This window comes from Heliconius melpomene, chromosome 8 (assembly GCF_056956725.1).
Source record: "Heliconius melpomene rosina isolate 202511_hmr_F chromosome 8, ASM5695672v1, whole genome shotgun sequence".
Taxonomy (NCBI): domain Eukaryota; kingdom Metazoa; phylum Arthropoda; class Insecta; order Lepidoptera; family Nymphalidae; genus Heliconius; species Heliconius melpomene.
The window spans coordinates 5,391,289-5,406,329 of NC_140396.1; the positions used below are offsets into that span (position 1 = coordinate 5,391,289).

General features: G+C 32.7%; 1 non-coding gene across 1 annotated transcript; it reads left to right on the forward strand.

Annotated features, from left to right (window-relative positions):
• The first annotated feature begins 3,654 nt into the window (after positions 1-3,654).
• Positions 3,655-3,726, forward strand: TRNAD-GUC (transfer RNA aspartic acid (anticodon GUC)). Its single transcript has one exon. It is a non-coding gene; the product is annotated as a tRNA-Asp (tRNA).
• The last annotated feature ends 11,315 nt before the right edge of the window (positions 3,727-15,041 follow it).

Below are 15,041 nucleotides of genomic sequence, written 5' to 3' on the forward strand. Positions count from 1 at the left end.
ACGACACGATTAAAACACTGATTCCAATAATTAACGCAGCAAGAACATTGTCCGCGAAATAATAATTAAAAGAAACGGGTAATAAATTTAATTTAAATTTTGCACCCGAAGCCATATCTCATAGGTGGGAACCTCACATCATAGGAAATTGATATTAAATTCCTTTAAGCTTTCAATTACCCCAATCGGGAATATCGAGCTATTGGAAATTTTCACATTCGCATGTACTTTTCTTTCCATTGATATATTGCAATTCTTCGTTCGTATGACAGTTTAAATTGTTCCCGAATGTTTAAAATGCTGATATATTAATAATTAATGGAGAACGTTGAAAATGTACCATTGAAATGTTCCAATTTTTCATTATTTTATTTTTTATTTGTAGATGCAATTAATGTACGTCCCTATATGTTTTATTTTTTAGCATGCAGGGTTGGCAGGGGGAGCCTAGTGTTAAAATACTCCGCTAATTTCCGCCAAATCCCGCAGGCATTGCGTGTTGAGTGGCGTAACTCAACACCGCGCTGCGTGTCGATAGCAGAGCGAAGAAATGAATATATTAAATATTTAATTTCCTCCTTCCACCTTCAACTTAAGTAACCCATCCCCACTATCACCCACTTAGTGTAAACTTATAGCAACGTAATGATGAACTGTGTGTACGTAAGACCTTTTGTGGACTCCTCAAAGGTCTTGGAGAAATGTCAGACACACGCATCAATATTGAGCTATAAAGTTAGATTTGTTCGAACATGTTTTGGCAAGTTTCAGCTGACATGTGATGTTAACCTCGTATGTATTTTGACTGGAATATTCAGTAGTTTCAATTTCAACGGAGGGTTTGGACCCAATAATTGAGATTGACGATTGGGCCAGTTGTCAGCTATTTTCTTAATATGTCGATGATGAAGCAAACAGAATTGTTTTAAATAAATTTATGAATTTACAACTTTTATTAAAGAAACATCGAATATCTATTGGAAATTATAATATTGAATCGGACGCAATCGAGCAGTATCTGAATGTAAACAGCTATTATTAATTGAATTCGATCTCTACTCGGAGGGTGATATCTTATGTTTAAATTATTTTCATTTTCCTTTTGCCACTCGCCATGTAATTTCTTGAAATTAATGAATTTAGAGGGTAGTTTTATACTAGTTACTTAAGCACACAGAAAGATAATGTTAATAAAGAAATTAAAAAGTTGTATATTTATGCTCGAAAATTTACAAAAAAATAATATAATGTTATAAAACATTACTTTAATTACATTTATCTTCCTTTAATTTGATAAGAGGTTCATAGAAGTAAGTTTCTAAAATGCTTTAGCTTTATTCGAATTAACAATCCCACGAAATATCAATTAATAAACACAAATAATTATTCATTGTTTTTGTCCAATTTAAATGCATATAAGCGCGTCTATTTCAGCTCAAACGGCAACGAACCTGTAGCCCCTCCGGTGTATTATATCCCATATATTATATCGTAAGAAAACACAAGGAACCTAAAAACACTCGCACTTCCCAAATATCCGTACGATAAATATAAGTATAGGTGAAGTAATAAGGCACGTCGTATTTCTGGTGGAATGTGCGAATTCGGCGCAGCTGTTTGGTGACCGTAACCTGGCAAGTACAATCTATGATCGCCACCCCATATGTGAGTACTTTACTATTAACATAAAGAAGTGGAAGCTTTTTGCTTAACTTTATTTTACCTTATTTGGATTAAAAAATATACGAGAATTATATATAATTAATTTTAAGTTTTACATGCTGAGGTTAGTCTTGAAGCTTGAAACTGTGAACGTAACGTTACGGGTTCTGGGTTTGATTCCCACTCGAGGAAGATAAATAAGCAATATTTTCTTTGTTCTGGTGTCGAGGTACAGCGGCAGATTGAATTCCGCTACTCAACACGCAATACCTTCAGAAATGGAGAGCGGAATGGCTTAACAATAGGAGGTTCCCTCTTTAGGTGGTGTAAATAATTTTTGCCCTAACGGCTTATAACATTATCTTAGGTCACGAATCCTCACGCATTCTCTTAAATACTCTTAAAAACTTAGTTATGTAATCGATTATAATTTAAGCAATTACAATAACGGAGAAAATCTAGTGACAAATTACTCTGTTCTCTATGTTTTATGTATTTAGAGAATTTTCGAATTAAATGACCAATTTTATGTCATTTGAAGTTATATTTACTTCCAATAGAATAATGAAATTATTAATTATTAAAAATATGATTTCTTTTTCTTTCTTTGTCTAAATATAATTCAAATCCACAACAGTGCCTAGTCTTGGAAGTAGTAAATTAGAAGCGATCGACACTACCCATGTTTGATAGCTCCGGTCCCCATGGCGAGATGCCAGGCGTGTGATAGCGCTGCATAGGAATGCTGCATAATCGAAATTTTACTTAACTGTTGTAAATATTGGCTATTTTCTTACTTATGGAAGTACTATTTAAGGCCAATATTAATTTATTTGTCTTGTTTAAAAGTAGTTTTTAAATGGAAATAAATTTGCCAAAATTATATGAAAATATTTTAACATCCACCCTAATTATATTGGTTTTTCCGCAATTTTTTATTGATTTTTTTTTTCATGTATACTCCTTTTATACGGCTTTTAATGTATACAAAAAAAATTGTATGTGAATTTCAAAATAAGTGTGTTTTTAAAATACATACATATAGTTATTACTACAGACACGATTTTAAAAAATGTTGTGTCTGTCTGTTTGTGAGTCCGGGCTTATCTCCGAAACAGAACAGACGAAAAAATGGTAAATCACCCTCGAATGCTGATCGAACCCACAATCATTACGTTTACAATTAGATACTGTTTCACTGCACCATAATGGTGATTAATATATTTCGCTTTAAATTTCATTTTCCTTAGTACTGTGACAATTTCTTTTACAGCTATTGTCTTTTTAGTATAGTCGTATACATAAAAACCCCTAATTCTGGACCGTATGCTACATACGGCTATAAGGCTTGACTAAGAATGTTTATGAGAGGTAATGCCTCCGTCAGCGATTAACATATTGCGAGGGTCATGTCGTCTTTTTGACCCTAGTTTCAGCATTGCAGTATAATAATATAGTAAGACTAGCGGACTAAAATCTAAATTTCAAATCTTATAAAAATCGGTGCGCATTTTATTTTTTTTCCATACAAACTTTCAACCCCTATTTCTCCCCTTTAGGGTTAAAATTTTTCAAAATCCCTTCTTAGTGGATGTCCAGATTACGAAAGTAAACATCTGTCCAAATTTCACGTTTCTATCATCAGCGGTTACGGCTGTGCGTGCGTCTTACCTCAGTCAGTGAGGACAAGTCCTTTTATATATATATATATATATATATAGATTACAATATTTTTTAATTAAACACTCAATGACTCGAAAATTCGGCGGATGGTGGGGAACGGAGTGTATTAACACTAGATTCATTTGACATACACTATATTCAGGATAGAGTGTGAAGCTGAATAGAAAATTAATTGTTAATATTTTGGCAGAACGTGGTGAATTACATATATTACATTATGAACTCGTAAACTAAGAAAGTTCATAAATTAATAAAATATAACAACAACTTTTAAATATATATTTAGTTATTTTGCCATTGTCATCACAATCTTCGGTAGTATAGTGGTAAGTATCCCCGCCTGTCACGCGGGAGACCGGGGTTCGATTCCCCGCCGGAGAGAATATCTTTTTGTAACTTTAATTTAAGTATATATTTGTTTTAAATATTTTAAATTGAATTATAGATTTTTTATTATTTTATGCAATAGTAGATATATTAAGATGATTAATGCCTTATGTTTTTTTTGTATTGAGCATTACTTTGTTTAATTTTATCCTGCATATATTATCATACGTATACTATCCTAGAATGAACCTTTTTTTCGTTACGAAGGCGAGAATTTACTCGCGTATAACGAAGAATAGTGCGACTTTTTAATTGTTTTTGATTTTAATATGTCTATTTAATTTCCCAGTGCGAATCGAACTCGCACCCACTCGCGTTTACTTACAATCACGCACACGCTTGTACTCTTACGCTACGATTGGTAAAATATACTAACAATAATAATAGTACCTCCTCTGATTGCCTACAAGCAACTGCCTCTATTGACGCAATTCCATTGCTTTTATAGTCTTTTCCACCTACCCTCTTTTAGACGATTTTGCTAACAATATACTAATTTTAAATAAGCAAAACTTAAAAATTAATATCATAGCTTAGGCCACTTAGCCTGCACACGAATCCATATCAATACAGTATGTATATATAAGTTAAACAGAGTTCCTTAGGTGCAACGTTAAAACGCTTACTTTATTAGTACTAATAAATGCACTTATTATTTACTTAGAAATTTATAGCTGGAAGTAGAACACACCTGTTTCACGTAAACTTTGTTTCTACGCTACGTTTATTGACCACAAGTACTGTATTACGTACAGCCTTCGTTAAAGATCGGGTCTTGATACTGTGGAATTTAGTTTGTTTTAATTTTGTTTGTTTATTTTGTTTATTTTTGAGGTTAATTATTTCAGGATAGTAGAGAGTGTAGAGGTACGAGCCTGTGAATGTAAGCGCGACGACTGTAGGTTCCAATCCGAGGAAATGGAACATGTAATGTTTTCATTTTGCTTGCTCTAGTCTAGGTAAAGCGTAGCGTTGAGTTCCTCCACTAAACTCTCAATATTTCTAGAATTTGGAGGAAGTAGGGAACGGAAGTAAATAAAAAGTCCCTCAACGAACGAGGATATAGACATATTAAATATTTCATTTGGTTGAATGATAATCGATCGATGCTTGTGCAACTTATCAGAACGAAAAAATTAAATAAAACATTTCCCCAATTAGGGATGGTACCCACAACCTTTGCAATCGCTGTCCACTGCGCCACTATGATCTCAAATAAAAAACTAATAAACTAAAACATCAATCTTCAATTTCATAAGTTAGTGCTAACAGCTTCATTTTATAATTTGCTACTTCAAACTGGCAGAAATTCCGCATCAGACCTGAGTTAGGTGTGAACTTATTTCGAAGCAATTAAAACTTCGACTTAGCAAAGGTTGTTAGCAAAATTCGAACCTTTTTGTGTTGTTCCGCTTACAATTGCAAAGTAAACAAAGAGATCGTAGACAAAAGAAAAATCCCCAAAATACGAGTAGAATTGGTATAGAAGGCGCTAGGCTTAGTACATGACGTCGATCGTGTGTTTTTTTCTTTTTTTACTTTAAAATATTTTTAATAGCATATGGTATATACCTGAATGGCTGCTAACACGCAATGCCTTGAAAACTCGGCGGAAAGTGGGAAACGGAGGATCCTAACACTAAGTTTCCTCTGCCTACTCCCCTATATGCTATAAGCGTGAACTTGACAAAAAATAACCTCTAAAACAATAAAAAAACAACATTAACATTAAAAAACATCATTTAAACTGAATGTACCGAGTTCAATATTCAGTAAGCGACGTGAGATGAAGCCAGGCTGGAGTTTATCATCGGGCTGTCACTCCACTTTTATTTATGGACCAGTAAACTTGGAAATACATTTTCCTCGCCAGCGGCCGCGTCCATTTCAGGTTAAACCCCTTGGGCCCAGCTAGACGAGTCAAGTGTCATAAATTTGAAAACTGTTTTGAGAATGAAAAAATGAATCAAATATTTGTCCTTCGTCGCCTTCTAACTTCAATGGGTGGGTTATTGATTTCTTGCTGTGTCAGATATTTGGTTAAATCAACAAGTTTGAATTATTTTTTGTAGGAATTTTTGGTTATTTTATGAAGAATCTGTTGATAAATGTAATGTAATTACTATTGTCGTTTCCTAGAAAGTCACTCAAGTCAATAAAATTATTATAGTGAAGTAATATCTTTTTATCAAAATTTATACAGTTTGTATTATAGACAGAATCAATCAAAGATGTTGCGATGTGAGGTTATAAAAACATAGACAGATAGATAGAAGACACTCTGTTCCCGTTAAGACACTTCCGTCTCTCATTTTCCACCGAATCTTGGGGGCTCTATCATCACACTTCACCTTGTTACCAGATAGAGGAAAATATTAATATGAAACATTTCATTTCCTCGCATTTAAAATCACTCGCTTGTCCACCTGCACTATAGATTGCCTCTAAAAACATATTTAAAAACATAAAATGAAAAAATGGAAATAAATATTAAATACTAACAACCGCGTGGTCCATGGATGCATCGCCGCGGGCGGAACACTAGTTATATTAAATGAAACATACCGCTACATATATAATTGAATAGAAATACCGCAATTATCACATAATTTGATTCGAATTTGTTTCATAGATTATTATTTGTAAATTATTGGAACATTATTTTAAAATTCTCTTTGTATTACGTTGTTTATTTCTACTATCTATCTATTATAACTAAACTACTAAACTATACTAAACTAAACTATTGTTGTCAGTCCTATTCCTGCTTGGAACAGTTATTTACGCTTTTACCAGAATAGGGTAGGAAGGGTAGGCAGAGGGAAGAGAGTTAAGAAGAAGACTCCTCACCTTCCTCTTAATTTTGGAAACATTACGTATTTCCATGGGAGAACTCCACGATAAGATAAATCTATCTGAGCTGAGAAATTTAAATAAACTAAAAATATACTCATTACTTGTCAGAATGGTGTTTAGTTAGATAAATAAATGGAAGACAATAGAAAAAAATGGACATTAGGTTCCCAGGTTCCCTTGGCCCACACTGCTATATGCAGGTTACAGCGTGAAAATAAAGTAAGGACAACGGAATAATGAATAATTAGATTTTTCTCTGCGAAGTACTGACGTATATATTATGCAGCACATCAAAATACATATTCTATTTTCTTCTTCATTTTTTATATTTCATTTATGTTCAAATGAAGAGTGAATGAATTTCTTACAACAAGTGAAGTGGGTGGGGATTAACATACATAGCAAGTAAGATGAGTTAGTATACTATGAACAATATTATGAACTCTACCACTAATATAATAAACATATATTTTTTTTTCTTTCTGCTTCGCGCTCTAACCCACATACAGCAGCATAGGCAGAGGGAACCTGGTGTTAAAACACTCCGTTCCCCATTTTTTCGACGTCTAGGCACTCAGAGGCATTACGTGTTGTGCAAAGGAACTGTTCGATATTAAATGTTTCATTTCCTGGAGTGTGGAATGGGTTCGAACCCACAAACAACCTGTCGCATTTACTGTCGCATTTACTTCCTACCCCTGCGCCACAAAGGCCTCGACATATAATAATATGATGGTTATATTATTAATCAAATATAATATTAAGAAGTAAATAGCACATTAGCACAATAACCGTTTCCGAACCGGCGATAGGTATCTCACCCAATGACGGGTGCTAAAATACTTAATTTAATGACACTTTGATAACTTTTATCGCAAGTTCTCGCTTCAGTTGTCACGTTTTCAAGCCATTAGTTTTATGTGGATTGCTACTGAGAAATTTTTATTTATTATACAAGTTTTATAGATTTATCCTAATGTCGGTTGAGACAACGGCGGAATCGTGTTAAAGGCTGATAGGAGGTGTAAAATGGTGAACCAAATGTGATGATACTCTGCTAAAGTAGAAATATTTGTATTTATCCATAATTTGTTTTATTTCTTTGACAGCATTAGAAAATATTTGGATATAAACAGTTATATTAACTAAATTTAGAATTTTCCGTATAGAAGTGTAGACAGAAGACATTCTTAAACTTTGAAGCTAAGAGTTTCAAATTAATATAAAAGAGACGTTGTAACTATCAGTCACCAATACATTTTCCCATATATATGTAGCGCTTTTATCACCTACCTTTTATTACTTTTTTTTTAAATAACTTTAAAATATACATTTAATTTCCATCAACTAAAATGGATGACTTGAAAATAACTCTCCACATACAAAATATGGATTTCTCATTCTCTTTTTTTTCTCTCTTCTCTTTTTTTAAGTGCAGAACAAAAATGTTGTGTAAATATATTGTCCAATAAAGTGAAGTATATTGTATAATGCAGTGCTACGCTACGTTCTACGACGTAGCAAGTTTATACTACTTACAAACAACGATCTACACAGTTTACTCTAACTTTCCGCTTATATTTTAAAAAATACGTATTTATATCAAATAATATTTTTAGTATAAAATTAGTATATTTTAAGGCGTTGTATACATTAATAATTAAAATATATATCAATATCAATGTTGATTTCAGTTTGAGGCCATCCGTGGCGTAGGGGCTTGTGATTGTTAACGACAGATTGTGGGTTCGATTCTCACTCGAGGAATGAAATGTTGAGGGAAATCATAGCGTTGAGTTTTGCCACTCAACAAGCAATGCCTCCAGAAGTCGGCGGAAAGCGGAGAGCGGAGTGTATTGGCACTAGACTCGTTCTGCCTATCTTGCTACGTGCAGGTAATATAAAGTGGAGAAAAAATTGTTGAATTCGTCATTTATGTAACCTATTTTGTTGTAAATTTTATATTAATCGAAAATAAGCAAGATAGCCGTAGGTCCAAATTTAATTGGAATATAATTATGTTTATTGTTTATAATATAGATATTTTTACGGACATTTACCATAACCGGTATAACACTCGATTTCAATAACTTTTTCCTGTATGAAACATTTTATAAAGAGGCCGCCTCTTTCGTACACGAATAACGCAACAACATTTCATATATTCACTTCAGCGCCATATATCACCTCTTCTAAATATTTCCACAGTCTAAAATTGTATCGCGTGCAGATTTTTAATATTTTTCCAAAGTACACTAGTTCATAACGCAGTGGCGGGTGGATTGTGGAGATAACCGTGATAAATGACTATTTTGATATCCCCCCCCTCGATTCTCCCTCCAGGATCGATTGTTTAGATAAAATACGCTTCAAAAATTCAATTTTCAACTTACACTGCTTTAAGTTGTAGCTTTGTGGATAACAGGTGCCAGTTTAAAGTTTGGATAGAGTTGGGCGTGTTGTTATTAAATGAAACATTCATTTTCAAGTTTTAAATATAGTGTAAATATTTTTTGTGATTTATTTATCTTTAGATAAATAAATTGGAGAGTTTAACACTAAGTTCCCTTTGGAATTTAGTGTTAAAACTCTCCGTTCCCCATTTTTCACCGAACTCTGGAGGTATTGCGTGTTGAGTGGCGGTAACCAATACGCCCTTTTTGCCTCAACACCAGAGCGAAGAAATGAAAATATTATAATTTAATTTCCTATAATGGGAATCGAACCTTGTACCCCACGACTGGCTTCAACTCAACTGCCTTTTTTTAATAAAAAAAAGATAATTCCCCAAAAACCACATAATTATCATCGATAATTAAACTCATTAAACATAAATAGCGCCCTAAAAATCGAACACCAAGTCATTTAACTTTAAAACAGTCTAACAAAAGGGCAATAAATTAAGCGGTTCATTTGAGCGAATGAATGGCACAGTAATTGAGTGCGAACTGTCGTCTGTCCACAAAAGAAAAGAACGCCTTTGTTCTTAGTGAATCGAGCTGGAGTCATTTATCGACATTATACCTAGCTGATGCGACGTTTATGGCTCTGGAGAATGAATGTTGGTGTGGAACTAACACGTATGTATGTATAGTGTAAGCGTAGTTTTTCTAAGTTTAATATAGAAAGAAAAAAAAAACAATATATTAATAACTAGTGGACCCGAACGCGGCTACGCCCGCTTGAACTATACGAATTTTTATTAAATATATTTATGAAATTATTTTCAGTTTTCAATAGAGAGATGCGTTAAGTTGCTTAGCAACGGTCGCATACCGACGGTTGTTATTAACATGGCAGAATAAATTGCATGTCATATCAATAAGTAATTTAATATCTTGGCATATATTGAAAATATTACAAATATGGAAAAAGAAAGTGTCCTATGTTCATCCTGAGACCCTCAAGTATTTCTATATGAGTATTTTATCATAATAAAATTAGCGGTTTGGCCCTGATTGCGTAGAAGACAGACAGACAGACAGACAGACAGACAGACAGACAGACAGAGTTACTTTCGAATTTATAATATAGGTATGGATAGTACTGGTATAACTCTTATATAAAAAAAAATGCTAGGCAGTAAAATTTTGCTTCTAGACTGTTTAAATTGTGAGAGGAATTTAACGAACCTTTATAACGGACGGTAAATGTTAGCGAAACTGACAATGATTTTGTTTTAATACATTAAAATTCCATATAAAGTTTCGAATATTTAGTATATATATATTTATATACTTAGAAATACTCGAATAATAAAATTTTCTTAAAAGATTAATTCGTTTTGTTAATTTTTATTGTATTTCGAACAAACATTGGGAAGTATTGACTATTAATTAGTTATAATTATATTATATTAATAGTGAATTCCAAAGTTATTGTTTATGTGATAAATTAAATAAAATTTGATTCGTGTCTCTAATGACCCCAATTTAGGGATTACTTATATAAAAAAAATGAGGACATAGTGGCGCATTGGCACAAGCGTATGACGTGGCGGTTGTAGGTTCAATCCCCACCGAGGAAATGTTCGTTAAATGTAGTTCGAAATTGTTCGTTATTCAAGGCAAACGCTGCGGTGAGTTCTACGTTGACACTACAAGTAATGCCTCAAAATAAGGAGGAAAGTGGGGAACGGAATGTGGTAACACTAAGTTCCCTCTACCTCCGCTGCTATATGTGGAATACAGCGCGAAACTGAAAAAAATCTGACACACTGACTCTTTTTTTCAGAATATATTAACACACCTATTCAATAAAAGTTATATACGAGAAATCTCTTCAATAATTAAAACAAAAATTTTAGATTTTTATAACATTTTCACTATTCATAAAAAAAATTATGAACTGACATAATAGCGAGTAACTTTTGTGTCTACGTGAAAGCTTTCCGCTCTACGACACTCGCCTTCTAACCTGATTTACGGGCAGCGCAGACATGACGCATTAGCCGGGAGACAGGGCGTTTAACGACACTTGATTAAATAGGAAGCGTTGGTTATAAAAGAGCCAAGTCGAAGAAAAAAGGCATTTGATTAATTATGAAATGTTAGTTATAAAAGAGCCAAGTCATAGAAAAAGAGCACATGTTAAATACGAAGTGTTGGTTATAAAAGAGCCAAGTTCAATTATAGACTCAATGTCTAAACTAATAGTTAGGTTAAAATTAAAGAGGAATTGGTATTGTTTTTATCTATTTTATTTACAGGATAAATAATGATAATTCTACAAAAACATCGTATATAATATACATCTATAATTAGCTTTAAATCATAGTTATTATTTGGTCTTGTTAATATATACCGTCTGTTTTTTGTAGATTTATGCTGTATTCTGATAAAAATAAGAAAAGAAATATTTGTTAAATTATGCAAATGACGACGGGACAGCGTTCAACTGTAAACGCGATGATTGTGGGTTCGATCCCCCACTCCAAGATATTAATTGTTTTAATTTCTCCACCCTTGCCACTAGTTTCAAATTATGTTAGGCGTTGAACTCCGTGAAAAATGACTGCCAACACACTATGTTACTTTTGCCTAATAATAAATGTAAACATTAATAAATAATTTTATAAATATTGTTATCTAATATTAAATCCGAAATGTCTGAGGTCTGAACTGCCGTAATCTGATTTACTGTATTTAACGTTCTTAACAAGTATGTTTCTCTGTCTAAAACTTCGCGCTTCAAAATTAGCCGGATTACAAGTTTCGCATTACTCTTAACATTATATTTTCAATTATTTTTTTTATTTAAAAAATATGTAAAAAAAATAATTATGTACTAAAAATATAATTCGACAATAACTGTTAAATATTTTAAGCATATCTGTGGTTATCTCTTAATTTGATAAATTAAATAATAGTTTATAGAAAAGGTTTACATGGCTGCTTATTACGGAATAAATATTTTTCCCTAAAGTTTTCCAGAATTAAAAGGATAGCCCGCATTTAAAGGATAGGGTAATAGTTACAATTTTTAACAAAAAAAAACTATTTCTTCAATTTCCACCGGATCCTATTATCAGAGCCTAACCAAACTTTCGTCAAACTACCCTTAAAGTGTATCCTCTATAATAAAAGTAGAATGTAAATTTAAGACATGTGATTTTCTCATGGATGCCATCGTCAGGAATGGACCAAATTAAAATGGGACCTTACGGGAAGCACTAGGTTTCAAAAAAGTAATCGTCAAAATTGGTTCACCCAGTTAAAAGCTCTGATGTAACAAACATAAAAATATATAGCCGAATGAATAACCTCCTTTTTTACAGAAGTCAGTTAAAAATATACTTTCTTCGCCCTATAAGTCCGCTCTAAGTGTAATCTTAGAACACGAACGCTATTAAGCAAATAATTGAGAAGTTCAAGCAGGTGCAGTTTGGGTTCGTTCCCCACTTGAGGGAATAAAATCTCTAGTGTCGAGGCAAAACGCAGCGATGATATCCGCCTCTCAACACGATATGCCTTTAGAATTCGGCAGAAATTGGGGAGTAGAGTGAGTTAACACTGCCATTCGCGGGATACAGAGTGAAGCTATATAAAAAATATCTAAATGCACCACAAAATTAAAAATTTCAATAATGAATAACAAAAATCATGAATCCAATATCAAATAGATTTATCACGGCAAGATTACCTAATAGGACAGTGACGGATTGGCTGTAAGTCCACCTTCTCCAACGTTCTCCATCGCCTCGTCCTGGCTAATAAGATAGTACCTGCATTTGTTCGGGCGTCGTGGATAGCACCGTCGGGACTTATCTGGCCGTTGCTAATACCACAAGATTGATGGATATCGCATTCGCCCATACAAATTGAGTTCGTAATCGCTTTTATAGACTTCCGTTTAAGTATGTGAAATGATTTACTTATATGATAATGTTATTTGAGTATGTTATTAATTTTTATTTTTTTTCTTAAATGTAATTACTATTGTTTTAAAGGTAAATTGTTTATTTCAATACAATTAAATTGGATGATATTTACTATTAAGTAAATATGGTGTGCTTTTAACTTTAAAATGACTGGATGATTACCTCGTCTCGGTCCAGTTTCAGTGAGGCTGTATGTAAGGTTAGAATATTGTATTGTGAAATGAATCTTCGCATCCTTAAAATTTCAAAATAGAAAACAAATCTAACTATCATTATTTACCAAATTAATTATTATGATGAAAAATAACTCAAAATAACATAGAAAAGTAATTTAAAGCATTTCGAATTTTTGTAACACAAACGACACAATCACTGGAAGCGTTCAAAGTTGTTCCATACTTTGGATATACAGCCGTACAATTGGTCAGCGCCAGTTAAACACTCGTCAAATATTTCAGTCACGTCGTCCCTGATGACAGGCTTCGACGCGGAGACCCAACTGCCAAGTAATGGCCTTTCATATTATCCTGTTGCCTAATTTGTGTGGATGACCTGGGTTTTTGCTATTTACCTTCATTTGACCTAGAGCTAGCGCACGAATGAGGTTATATCATATAAAAATAAAAACCAGTTAAGTGCGAGTCGGATTCGTTTAGCAAAGTCTCCGTACCATTTTCAGGATTGTAGGTCATAACTTATATAAGTTGTAAAACTCTCATTTTGTATGAAATGATCTACAAATAAAAGTTCATAACGAGTTTTTTCATTCATTTCATAGCTTTAGCATTTAGCATGACTATAGGTTCACGGGAGTACCTTATGAGGTTTTCAATTACACGGCAAATTTCATACAAAATCAGCAAAATCGATGAATAAAAACTAGTATTTTTTAATTCCGTTGACTTAGAAGGCTGGTTTTTTCTGTGCTTCAAGGAACTATAGTGGATAAATTTATATATTTGATATTAACTTCAGCTCGACACCTCCACACAATCTTTAGATCTTTAGCGTTTTACCTTTCAAAGTACGAAATCCTAAAAATATGTAATGTTTTGAAATTCAAATTTTAATTTACGTTTACATCTACCTTTACATCTTCTAGAGTAACATTAATAATAATTTATAATTATTCATCATTATCATATAATTAATAAACGTATAACTTTTGGTACTCAACAATGCTCCACTTGCTTTGTTTATATTTAATTAAACCACTTTAACAGATTAAACGAGTCAGCCCACCGGAATATTAACGCAAACCTCCATGATGATATGGAATATCTAAATAAGGGTGATAACACACTTTAATTTGGAAAACATTGTGTAATTATTAAACAATTTTGTAAGACGCTTCATTTTATTAAAAATCTAAATCTAAATATAAATAAGAGTAGTTTCCTTTTTTAACCGACTTCTGTAAGAAAAGGAGGTTATCAATTCGATTGTATTTTTTTTTTTAGGTTTGTTACCTCATAACTTTTAACTGGGTGAACCGATTTTGATCATTTTTTTTATTTGAAAGGTGAAGCTTCCCGAATGGTCCCATTTTTTTTGGTTCATGTCTGACAATGGTATCCATGAGGAAATCACATAAGTCTTAAATTTGCATTAGGTATGTGCGCGACAAATAGACGAATAACTCAATGTCGCGCCAACCGATTTTGATTATTCTTTTTTTATTTGAAACCGACTTCAAAATTATAAAATCTTTGTAAAATTATTTTCCACTTTTTAGTTCGTTATTAGAAGTCGGTTTTTCTTTTTGTTAAAAATTAATTTATTTAAGCATATTTTTTTAGCAGCTACGAATATTTCTACAGTGTTTCTTTATTTTTATAGAAGATAGGCACAACCTGGCGATATAGTAGCGAAAAAAAACACTGACATAAAATTTCTTTATCACGTACATATGTACAATACCTAAACACGTATTTATAATAATTTTAATAGACATCCAAAGAGATATAATATGTATAATGATAAAATTTAAATTAACCAATCCCATTTAACGCAAGTCAAACATGCACTAGTTAATTTACCTTCAATGCAATAGATGCAATTCCAATACATGTAT